Source organism: Hemiscyllium ocellatum, chromosome 3 (assembly GCF_020745735.1).
Source record: "Hemiscyllium ocellatum isolate sHemOce1 chromosome 3, sHemOce1.pat.X.cur, whole genome shotgun sequence".
In the NCBI taxonomy this organism is placed as follows: Eukaryota; Metazoa; Chordata; class Chondrichthyes; order Orectolobiformes; family Hemiscylliidae; genus Hemiscyllium; species Hemiscyllium ocellatum.
Genome location: NC_083403.1, coordinates 138479882 through 138491893, shown reverse-complemented (window position 1 = coordinate 138491893; position 12012 = coordinate 138479882).

Here is a 12012-nt window from a genome sequence, read left to right as displayed (position 1 = left end):
TGGGCATACACACAGAATGTTACAATGAGAAAAATGGAGTAATGGATAAAGTCTGGGTACCGAGGGGGCATGAGGTATCGGTTTAACATCTAATCCAAAATATGGCAGGCTGAACTCTTGGCTAAGGTTGGTTTTGTTGAGTTTCACAAGGGTTTTTTTTCTCTCTGTGATACCTAATGAAATTTCTCACTATCTTACCAATTCAGTCTAGATAATTAGGTTCCCCAATCCTCTGACATTCCCTCTCATCAGAATCTAAACCTATTGTAACACCTGCTGTAACCAGAACAACTCGTCACTCATGGTCAAATGTGCAAACACCTGGCAGATGAATGTCAATGCACAGAAATGTGAGGTAATGCATTTTGGGAGAACAACCACAGAAAGACAATCCATGCTCAATGGTACAACTTTGAGGGGAGTACAGAATCAGAGGCGACCTCGGGGTTTACATGTATGATTCTCTGAAGGTGTCTGGGCAAGCTGAAATAGTTGTTAACAAACTTTATAGGATCCTTGGGTTTATAAAGAGTGGCAACATGTATAAAAGCAATAAAGTGATGCTAGATCTCTAGTTATCATTAATCAGACTACATTTAGAGTATTGTGTTTAGTTCTAGGAATCTTATTTAAGGAAGGAAACCCTTTTGAGAGTTCAAAGGAGATTTACTAGAATGATACCAGGAATGGAGGATTTTTGATACAGGGAAAAATAAGAGAAATAAAACTTATTCTGCTCGAAGCAGAGGAGATTAAGATGTGACCTTATTGAGGTGTTCAAATCTATGAACAATTTTGCCATTCTGTTTCCACGAGTTGGTATGTAATTTAACAATGACAGTTACAAGTTCAAGGTTGTCAGCAAGAGATGAGAAAAAGCATCTTGACATAGAAAGTTGTTAGGATTTGGGATGCACTGCCTGCCAGAGTGGTGGAGGCAGTTTCCATAGCAGGTTTCAAAAGAGAACTGGATATATATTTGAAAGGGATGAATTTAGGGGCCTACAGAGATAGGCCTGGAAAATGGGACTAACTGGCTGGTTCTTTCAGGAGCTGATACAGACACTAGGTTGAATGGTCTTCTTTACTGTAAAATTCCAGGATTCTTTGCTTCATTCTGATGAAAGGCGAGCATCCCTGGTGACCACCTTTAAAAGCCAGCTGTGTTCCTAGATGAACACTAGCAATGCAAAGCAGCCCTGCTCAGCAATGAAGGGCAAAATGATGCTATACTTCTCTGACAGGGACCTTAGATTAGATTCCCTACAGTGCGGAAACAGCCATTTGGCCCAACAAGTCCACCCAGACCCATTTCCATACATTTACACTACCGGCAATTATAGCATGTCCAATTCACCTAACCTGCACTGCAGGAGGAAACCTAAGCAGACATGGGGAGAATTTGCAAACTCCACACAAACAGTTGCCCAAGGCAGGAATTGAACCAGGGTCCCTGGCGCTGTGAAGCAGCAGTGCTAACCACTGAGCCATCATGCCATCCTGGAGGAGGGAATGGTGCAAAGGAAGGCTGTCCTCTTCACAGTGGATCAGCAGAGCAGTGCTGGACCCTGGCAGCCTGATCTGAGTTTGTCACCCAGGTCATTACTGTTGCTTTATTTTGGAGGAATGGCCAACAGTATCAGTGAAATTCCCTGCACCACCAGAGTAAGAGTCAGCCTACTGCCTCTGCTACATGGTACACGCTCTTCTGGCTGCATAAGTTGTACTCCCCAAGCTGACCACTGTGGAGCCACAGGACTTAGAGTGACCCACTCTGGGGACTGCAAAGAACACTGACAGAGGACACCCCAACTGAAAGCCAGTCTGTGAGCAATATTCTGGACTGACACTGGAGACTGTTGGGACCCCATCACAGCCCTCATGTTCTTTGGTGAGGGCTACTCTCCACAGAGTTTGCGCGATGACAACTTGGTCAAATAGCGTGTTGCTGGGTAAACAACTGACACATAGCATAAGTGTATGATTGGTGCAGCACGGTGCTGTATGTTAATATTTCTGTCTCCTTCATTATGCACAGCTGACCAGTGAGGCAAGTTGCCTGGTCTCATGACTACATCGACATGCAAGATGATGACACTGTGAGCATCTGGGTAGGACACTACAACAAAAAGTGAGCAACCCAGAAATCCATAAGCTGGGTATATGTTCCTGCAGCAGTGTTTCAAGGCTAACCACCTGTGTACCCATCAATGCAAAGTCTCAACTTCTTAAGCCTCCTGTAAGTGTTCAGAGAAGTGCCGCAATGCCAATGTCTATGAATGAGGGGTGGCTGTGGCTGATCATACTCTGAGATGATGCTGCTCACTCAGCAACACTAAGATTCTCAGTAGCTAGCTGCAAGCAGAAATGTCAAAAGAAAAAATTGCTGGAGCTCACAGCAGGTCAGGCAGGATTCATGGAGAGAGAACAAGCTCATGTTTTGAGTCCACATGATGTAGAAAGTGCTTATTAATGAGGCAAGATGTATGCTTAACAAGCAATATCCTCTCCAATAGCTAACTCTGTGGTATCCAGTGAGAATTTCATCGCCATGACTGGAGCCAAGTTAAAACATACAGCGGCATGTTACTGATGTTGAGATAAGCCTCACCGGACTTCTCACATGATTCTGCCGCATTTCTGACCAGAGCCCAGATTCGTCCAGGCACTGTCAGGATCCTTCCTGGTATCTTTAACAATTCCACTATCTATCAGTTATTTACAGATATGGCATTGATTGTTGCAGACAAACCATGGAGTAGGATATGAAAGTAAGAACTAAGAGCAGGAGTAGGCAATTCAGCCCCTAGAGCCTGCTCTACCATTAAACCCAATTCCAACTGATCTCAGCCTCAACTCCACTTCTCTGCCTGCTCCACATAAGCCTTTAGCCCGTTTCTAACTAAAAACCTATCTCCTCTCTCAATTTATTCATTGTCCCAGTGTCCTGGACAGAGTGGATGTTGGGAAGATGTTTCCATTGGTAGGAGAGACTAGGACCTGAGGGCAAAGCCTTAGACTAACGGAGATAAAGAGAAACTTCTTCTGCCAGAGAGTGGGGAATCTCTGGAATTCACTGCCACAGGAGGTTGTGGAAGCCGGGCCATTGAGTATATTCAAGACTAAGATAGATAGATTCTTGAGTATCAAGTAGATTAAGGTTTACAGGAAGAAAGCAGGAGAATGGGATTGAGAAACTTATCAGTCAAGAATGAATGGTGGAACAGACTCAATGGGCTGAATGGCTAATCTCTGCTCCTGCGTCTTATGGTCTAATGGTAGTGAATTCCACAGATTCACATTCCTTTGAGAGAAGTCATTTCTCCTCATCTTTGTTTTAAATTTGTCTCCCATTGGTCTAAAACAATGACTTCTTATTAAAATCACTGCAGTTTGAAAACAGGCCATTTGGCCTCGCAAGTCTACACCAACCCTCCGAAGTCTAGCTCACCCAGACCCATGTCCCTATTTTATTACGTCACACTTCTGTTGACAAATGCACCTAACCTATAGGTCCCTGAACACTATGGGAAATTTAGCACGGCCAGTTCACCTAACTTGCACATCTTTGGACTGTAGGAGGAAACCAGAGCACCAGGAGGAAACCCACACAGACACAGGGAGAATGTGCAAACTCCACATAGACAGTCGCCCAAGGGTGGAATCAAACCTGGGTCCCTAGTACTTTGAGGCACTGTCCTAAGATTGACCTTGATTATGCCACTATGGAAACATTTGCTCTTTGTCTACTTAGTCAATACCTTTTTGTGACTAACGTCTCTCAATTATATCTCCGCTCCTCCTTCAAAGTACAGCAAATATCAGCCTAAACTGTCAAACTCTCCATCTCTGGAATGAATCTAGTCAGCCTCCTCTGAACTGCCTCCGGTTTCTTTCCTCAAATAGCATAACTATATGCCAGATATAGTTTCACTAATACCAATTGTAACAAGACTTCCTTGCTTTTATATTCAATTTTGTTTGCAGTGAATGCCAAAATTCCATTTCACCTCCTAATTCCTCGCTGTACTTCATATAGTCTTCTCTGATTCATGCAAGACACCCAGCTCCCTCTGCACCAAAGTACTCTGAAGTTTCTCTTCATTTGGATTGTAAGTTGCCTTTTCACTCTTCTGACCATAATGAATAACCTCTCACCTTTCCACATTATACTCCATCTGCCAAATTGTGGCTTATTCACCTAACCTACTGATAACCATATGCAAATATTTTATTTCTTCATTGCAACATACTTTCTCACTAATTTCACTGTTATCTACAAAGTTGTCTATGGGACATTCTATCCCTGCATCCAAGTCATTAATATAGATTGTAAATACAGGCAGCTCTTGCATAACGCGATGCTTGCATTCTTGTGCAAACATGCACTATAAAATAATCATGCTTTAGGAGCAGTGCTTAAAGTGTTGGCGATATAATTGTGTTGCAGGCAACACTAATTTTAAAGGTTTGTACTTTAGAAATAGTGCCTCAATTGGCCAATCGCATTATAGTGAATCCATATTAACGAAACGCATGTTGTAGCAGAACGACTAAGGCCTGAGCGACCTCACTCGTTATAGCTTGCCAAAAAAAACTGATTTATTCTGACTCTCTGCTTTCTATTAGTTAGACAATCCTTTAACCAAGATAATATATTACCGTCAACCCCTTGTAGTCTTACCTTGTGTATTAAACTTTTGAGCAGCCCCTGACCAAATGCCTTCTGGAAGTCCCGATAATACTACATCTTCAGGATTCCCATTATCCATTTTGTTTGTTATTACTTGAAAGATTCTAGCAAATTAGTCAACCCACAATTTACCCTTCATATGATCATGATTCTAATGGGTTGTGTTTTGACTTTCCCGATGTCCCAATACTACTTCCCTAAAAATAGACTCCAATAATTTCCCAATGACAGGCGTTAACTAACTGGTCTATAGTTTTCGACTTTCTGCCTCCCTCCTGTTTTTGAATACATCGCATCAATTGTATGACACTTTGATCTTTTACTTTAACTTCTGTGTCCTGCGATCCTGATCTTGATAAAGGAGCAGCGGGACAAGCCAGACAGAGAACAGCCAGAGAATTCCTAGAAGCATGGCATTCATCCCCAAACTCCATCAACAGACACATTGACCTGGACACCATATGCAAACCACTACAGCTGAAACTGACACCCGGAAACGGCAAGAACATCCATCAACAGACACATCGATCTGGACCCCACATACAAATCACTGCAGCTGAAACTGACACCCAGAAGCGGCAAGAACAAACCAATATAAATACCGGAAGAAACATCAAAGCAGCGCTTCACACGAGGCTCCAACAGCACTGATGATGTTCCCTAGCCAGGGAACGAAACGTTTGCAGCAAAAACTTCCAGCTCGGCAAGCAGAACCACAACAACGGATACCCGAGCTACAAATCTTCAATCAGATTTTGTAAATATTATGTTCCGGTTATATTATTGTGTAAAAAATGCTCCTTTATTTTAAGTATTGGCAACCTTAAAAGAGACTGTCAGTTAGTAGCTGCCAGGACCCAACAGAGAGACTGCACTAATTGTATAATACTGATCTGCACCTCATAAGAAGTGAGTAGAATGGTATTAATAAGTCATAAAACTATATTTCAAATCCCAAATGAGGACAATTCTATTTGACAATATAAAATCCAGCTCCTGTAATGTTAGCTCTAGCAAACAATATGTTTGTGCTTTTTATGTGCACTTTTTCCCAAAAATTGCATGATGGAAAGAGTTTTACTTGTAGAACTAAAAAATAAATCTTTTCATGGATCAAGGAAACATTATTGGCTAAAAACCATTTCACAAAACAGCAAACAAGCATTTATAATATTTGTGAAATGCACAACTGTGTCAACCAACTTACTGGAAGATTTCCATGACCAATACTGATTTTCTCTGGTAAGTCACCAATCCCAAACCACAAAAACATTTCTCAGAATGTTTCTTTACCCACAAAATGAGAGATCACTGTTCCTTAGCAATTTAGCGATTAGATTTTGCTGCAGTAGTAATTCTTTTATTTGGTCTTTCTCTATTGATAGTGTTGGACTTTAGACAAGCGATTATCTTCCAAAATCAACGACAGTGTGTCATTCAAGAGGCAGGCAATGTGCTGACAAGGTAATGAGGCACCACTTGGCTTCTAACTATCAATGAATTGACAGTTATCAAGCATTATACATAACACTTACCTACTAAGATTCACTTTTAGAGAATGATATCAATTTCAGTTCAACAGAAATCTATTTACCCAATGTGTTTGGGCTCATGCTTTCTACTGTACTCAGATTTGTCTACTTTTCCCTGTGCCATTTTTTTCTGTTTATCTGACTCCTTCTGAAATATTTCTATTGACACAACTTCATAGCACTTGTGGTGAGCTATGCCATATTCTAATAGGGAATGTCTCTTTGGCTTAATATGCTTTTGTAAATCTTTGTGCAGTCCAGAAATCCACCAGACATCTTTTTTTTGTGCCCAGCTCCAAGACTCACGACTGTGGAATCCCTACAGTGTGGAAGCGGGCCATTCAGCCCATCAAGTCCATACTAACCCTGTGAAGATCATCTCTTCCAGGTTCATGACACCCCCTACTCCCGCTACCACCCCCCCCCCCAACCCAACCACCCTATATCTGTAACCTTGCATTTACCTTAACTAACTCCGGACACTATGGGCAATTTAGCAAGGCCAGTCCATCTAACCTGAACATCTTTGGACTGTAGGAGGAATGCAGAGAAAACTGATGGAGGCACGGGGAGTATGTGCAAACTCAACAAAAATAGTCACCCAAGGCGGGAACTGAATCTGGGTCTCTGGTATTGTGTGGCAGCAGTGCTAGCCACTGAACCACTGTGCCACCCTGAAAAAGGACCGAAAATAAACAGTTGTCTTCTACAAACCAAAACATAATAAAATAATGTATCAACACCGAGAATTAAATAAAAACTATCACCCTATTTTATACTGAGAAGGCTACAAAAAACATAATGTTCCTCTTACTGTCAATTAGAACAGAACATCTAATAGAATTTCATGGGTCCATGTGAGAGGCGAAATAAGAGTTACTGTTTGTCTGAATTCATTTGACTGAATGGGGAATCAAGAAAACTTGTACAACTGAAATCTCTGTGAATCAAGGTAAAGCTGTCTGGTTGGGGTCATGCCGAGCAGAAAGGTAAAAGGTTGTGGTTTTTGGAGGCCTGTTATGTTTTACCCTGAGATATCACTGCACTGGTTTCTTGGAAAAGTGCAGCCAATAACTTCCAGTTAATTCATCAATATCTGAGCCTCCAATGCAAAGGCAGAAGTGAAGGCGTTCACTGGTGCACAATAGTTAATATTTGACAGATCTTGTAACAAGATGAAAGTGAGTACTGCAGATGCTGGCGAATCAAGAGTGTGGTGCTGGAAAAGCACAGCAGTCAGGCAGCATCCGAGGAGCAGGAAGATCGATTTTTCGGGCAAAAACCCTTCGCCAGGAATGAGGCTGGGAGCCTTGAGGGTGGAGAAATAAATGGAAGGGGGGTAGGGCTGGGGAGGAGGTAGCTGACAGTGCAGTAGGTGGATGGAGGTGGGGGGTAAAGGTGATACGTTGGAGGAGAGGGTGGAGCGGTTGGTGGGAAGGAAGATAGACAGATGGGATGGGCCATGAGGCCGGTGCTGAGTTGGAAGGTTGGAACTGGGGTGAGGTGGTGGGGAAGGGGAAATGAGGAAAGTGGTGAAATCCACATTGATGTTCTGGTGTTGGAGGGTCCCGAGGCGGAAGATGAGGCGTTCTTCCTCCAGGCATTGGGTGATAAGGGTGTGGCGATGGAGGAGGCCCAGGATCTGCATGTTCTTGGCGGAGTGGGAGGGGGAGTTGAAGTGTTTGGCCACGGGGCGCTGGGGTTGATTCGTGTGGGTGTCCCGGAGATGTTCTCTGAAGCGCTCTGCAAGTAGGCGTCCTGTCTCGTCAATGTAGAGGAGACTGCATCAAGAGTAACAGATACAGTAAATGACATGTGTGGAAGTGCAGGTGAAATTTTGATGGATGTGAAACGCTCCTTTGGGATCTTTGGCGGAGGTGAGGGGGGAGGTGTGAGCACAGGTTTTGCAATTCCTTTGGTGGCACAGGAAGGTGCCGAGAGGGAAGGGTGGGTTGGTTAATATTTGACAGATCTTGTAACAAGGCAAAAGTGAATGCTGCAGATGCTGGAGAGTCAAGAGCGTGGTGCTGGAAAAGCACAGCAGGTCAGGCAGCATCCGAGGAGCAGGAAAATTGACATTTCAGGTAAAAAAACGTCAGGAATGAGGCTGGGAGCCTCGGGTGTGGAGAGATAAATGGGAGGGGGGTGGGGCTGTGGGGAAGGTAGCTGAGAGTGCAATAGGTGGATGGAGATGGGGGTACATAGAACATAAAACATAGAACAATACAGCACAGAACAGGCCCTTCGGCCCACGATGTTGTGCCGAACATTTGTCCTAGCTTAAGCACCTATCCATGTACCTATCCAATTGCCGCTTAAAGGTCACCAATGATTCTGACTGCCACTCCCACAGGCAGTGCATTCCATGCCCCCACCACTCTCTGGGTAAAGAACCTACCCCTGACATCCTCCCATACCTTCCACCCTTCACCTTAAATTTATGTCCCCTTGTAACACTCTGTTGTACCTGGGGAAAATGTCTCTGACTGTCTTCTCTATCTATTCCCCTGATCATCTTATAAACCTCTATCAAGTCACCCTCATCCTTCGCCGTTCCAATGAGAAAAGGCCTAGCACTCTCAACCTATCCTCGTACGACCTATTCTCCATTCCACGCAACAGCCTGGTAAATCTCCTCCGCACCCTCTCCAAAGCTTCCACATCTTTCCTAAAGTGAGGCGACCAGAACTGCACACAGTACTCCAAATGTGGCCTTACCAAGGTCCTGTACAGCTGCAACATCACCTCACGACTCTTGAATTCAATCCCTCTGTGAACGCTAATACACCATAGACTTCTTACAAGCTCTATCCACCTGAGTGGCAACTTTCACAGAGCTATGAACATAGACCCCAAGATCCCTCTGCTCCTCCACCTTACTAAGAACCCTACCATTAACCCTGTATTCCGCATTCTTATTTGTCCTTCCAAAATGGACAACCTCACAGTTGACAGGGTTGAACTCCATCTGCCACTCCTCAGCCCAGCTCTGCATCATATCTAAGTCCCTTTGCAGCTGACAACAGCCCTCCTCACTATCCACAACTCCACCTATCTTCGTAAAGGTGATAGGTGGGATGTGGATCTGACGAGGTAGTCGTGGAGGGAATAGTCTTTGTGGAAAGCGGATGGGGTGGGGAGGGAAATTTATCTCTGTATCTATCTTGTAATAATCCATGTCTGCATGGAGCAAGACAATATCCATAACAACCACAGAGAATGCTAGAGAAACTCAGCATTTTGGGCAGCAGAGTTTTGTCTCGGTCCAGTGTGATTCTTCTTCAGAACTGCCGTCGACAGTTAGGTGGCTGAATAGCAAGTAACATTTGCACTACACAAGTATCAGGCAATGACTATCATAATGGAAACATAATTTCTCAATGTTTCTCCTTGCTTTACTTCTTTGACTGCAAATTGCTCTTAGTGATCCTGTGACTGTCGAAATTGCTAGATTCAGTTTTTTAATTAAATGGAACTGCCACGATCATTATATTTTGCAGTATTAATATCCTGGTAGCCATCACTGACCAGAAACATAAGTACTGTGCCTACAAGTGTAAGTGAAGACTGGATATTCTTTAGCAAATGGCAATTTTTGGACTCTACAAAGCCTTTTCACAGTCAGGAATGTGATGGAATATTCTCTATTTGCTTGGCTAATTGCGTCTCAAACAACACTCAAGAAGCTCAACAATATTCATGGAGAAGAGGTCAGCATGATTGGCACCTCATCTATTACCTGAAACATCCAGCCCCCTCACTCCAATGCATGATGGCAGCAATGTGTGCCATGTACAAGATGTATTACAGTGACTCACAAAGCTCCTCCAGGAACATCTTCCCAACCTGTGATGTTTGGAAGGAGCAGCAGGTGTATAACAACATTACAACCTCCAAGTCATATGTCAAACTGACTGGAAATATATTGCCTTTCTTTCACCAAGATATGGTCAATGTCTTGGAACTTCTTGAATACATGAACTGCAGAGTTTGAAAAAGTGACCTGCTCAAAGAAATTCTGGATAAATTCTAGTTTTACTTGAGGTGCTCACATTCCTGCGAATGAATGAATAGAAATGCTTTACCCTTCAAAAAGTAAGAAAGTTAAATAGCAAAAGGAACATACAGATTTATTTTATGCAAAGGGGGAGAGGGACCACAGTGTGGAGGGTATGTCACTGATTAGTAATCCAGATTGTTAATTCAAATTTTATCAAAAGTTTGAGAATGCACACGCAGTTATAAAACCTTGATAATTATCCTGGTTGTTAAACTGTCGTTAAACTCAACTGACATACCTATATCTTTAGAGTAATACTATTGTCCTTAGCTGTTTGAGTGTATTTGTGACTCCAGTCCATCTTGATGTGGTTGCATTTTAACCACTCCCTGAACTTACTCAACTGCATTAGACCACTTATACAGTAGTTCAAGAAAGTAGTTCATCTCCACCTCAGGTCAATTTGGAATGGATCTTGCCAGCAATGCTTGAATCCTGAAAATTCAATGAGATGCTCAGTTGTTTTCTATCCATTCTACAATGAGATTCAGTGGTCCAGTGCATTACACAGGAATGCCTTCAATACAAAAATTGATTCTAACTTTTTCCTATCCATTATATTGTGCAGGACAGCCATAAAACTTTGACTTAGAATCTTTCCCCATTGCTCTGAATTTTTTCAGGTTCACTAGTACACACAATTGCCTAGACCTTGAATTCTCAAGCCTACAAACTTAGCATTCTCCATATAAATAACATTAACTGGTGGAAATATTGAGTAATTCTTCTCAGTGAGTAGTCATACTCAAATAATTTAATATCTTTAAGAAGTTATGGATAACTATGATCTAGTTGTTATCTTCAGTTCAGATGTTTCATATGGATCTATAAAGACAAAACAATTAACAACAATAGCATAAGTATATTACTTCTTAATCAATAGTAATGGATGAATGTTCAATGTTATATTGAACATGTTTCACTTTATTAAATTAATTGTATTGTTGATACAATGTTATATTATTTAAGGTAGTTCAGCAGAAATAATTTCACCATGCATCAGTTTTCAGAGTTATCCCTGGAGTGAAATATCCAAAATCTGCATCATGCATCCATTCCCACTGTCTGTTGGCTGCACTGCCCAGATAGTGGTTTTGACGGTTTTCCTAGAAGTAGGTTATATGGAAACAGAGCATTGAACTGGGTCTACTGATTATTTTGATCATACACATTTGAACTCCTCATGGAACATTCAAATGTTTATTTCTAAATCATCAGAGCAGGGACAAGGCAGATGAATATATTTCTCTGCCTTACTGCAGCCGTGCAAGGTGCTGGTGAGACCACATCTGGAGCGCTGTGAACAGTTTTTGCCCCCTTATTTAAGGCAAAATATTGGTTCATTGGAAACAATTCAGAAAAGGTTCACTAGAATGATTCCTGGTATGGTGGGATTGCCGAATGAGCAAAGGCCAAAATTTCCTCCGAGTGCTCTAGTTTCCTCCCACAGTCCAAAGATGTGCAGACCAGGTGAATTGGCCATGCTAAATTGCCCATAGTGTTAGGTGCATTAGTCAGAGGGAAATGGATCTGGGTGGGTTACTCTTCGGAGGGTCGGTGTGGACTTGTTGGGCCGAAGGGTCTGTTTCCACACTGTAGGGCATCTAATCTAAAAGAAAATCAGGATTCTCATTCCTTTTAACATTATGAAGGCATAAGAAATAGGAACAGGTGAAGGTATTCAGCACCTCAGGCCTACTCTGCATTCAATAGAATCATGGCTGATC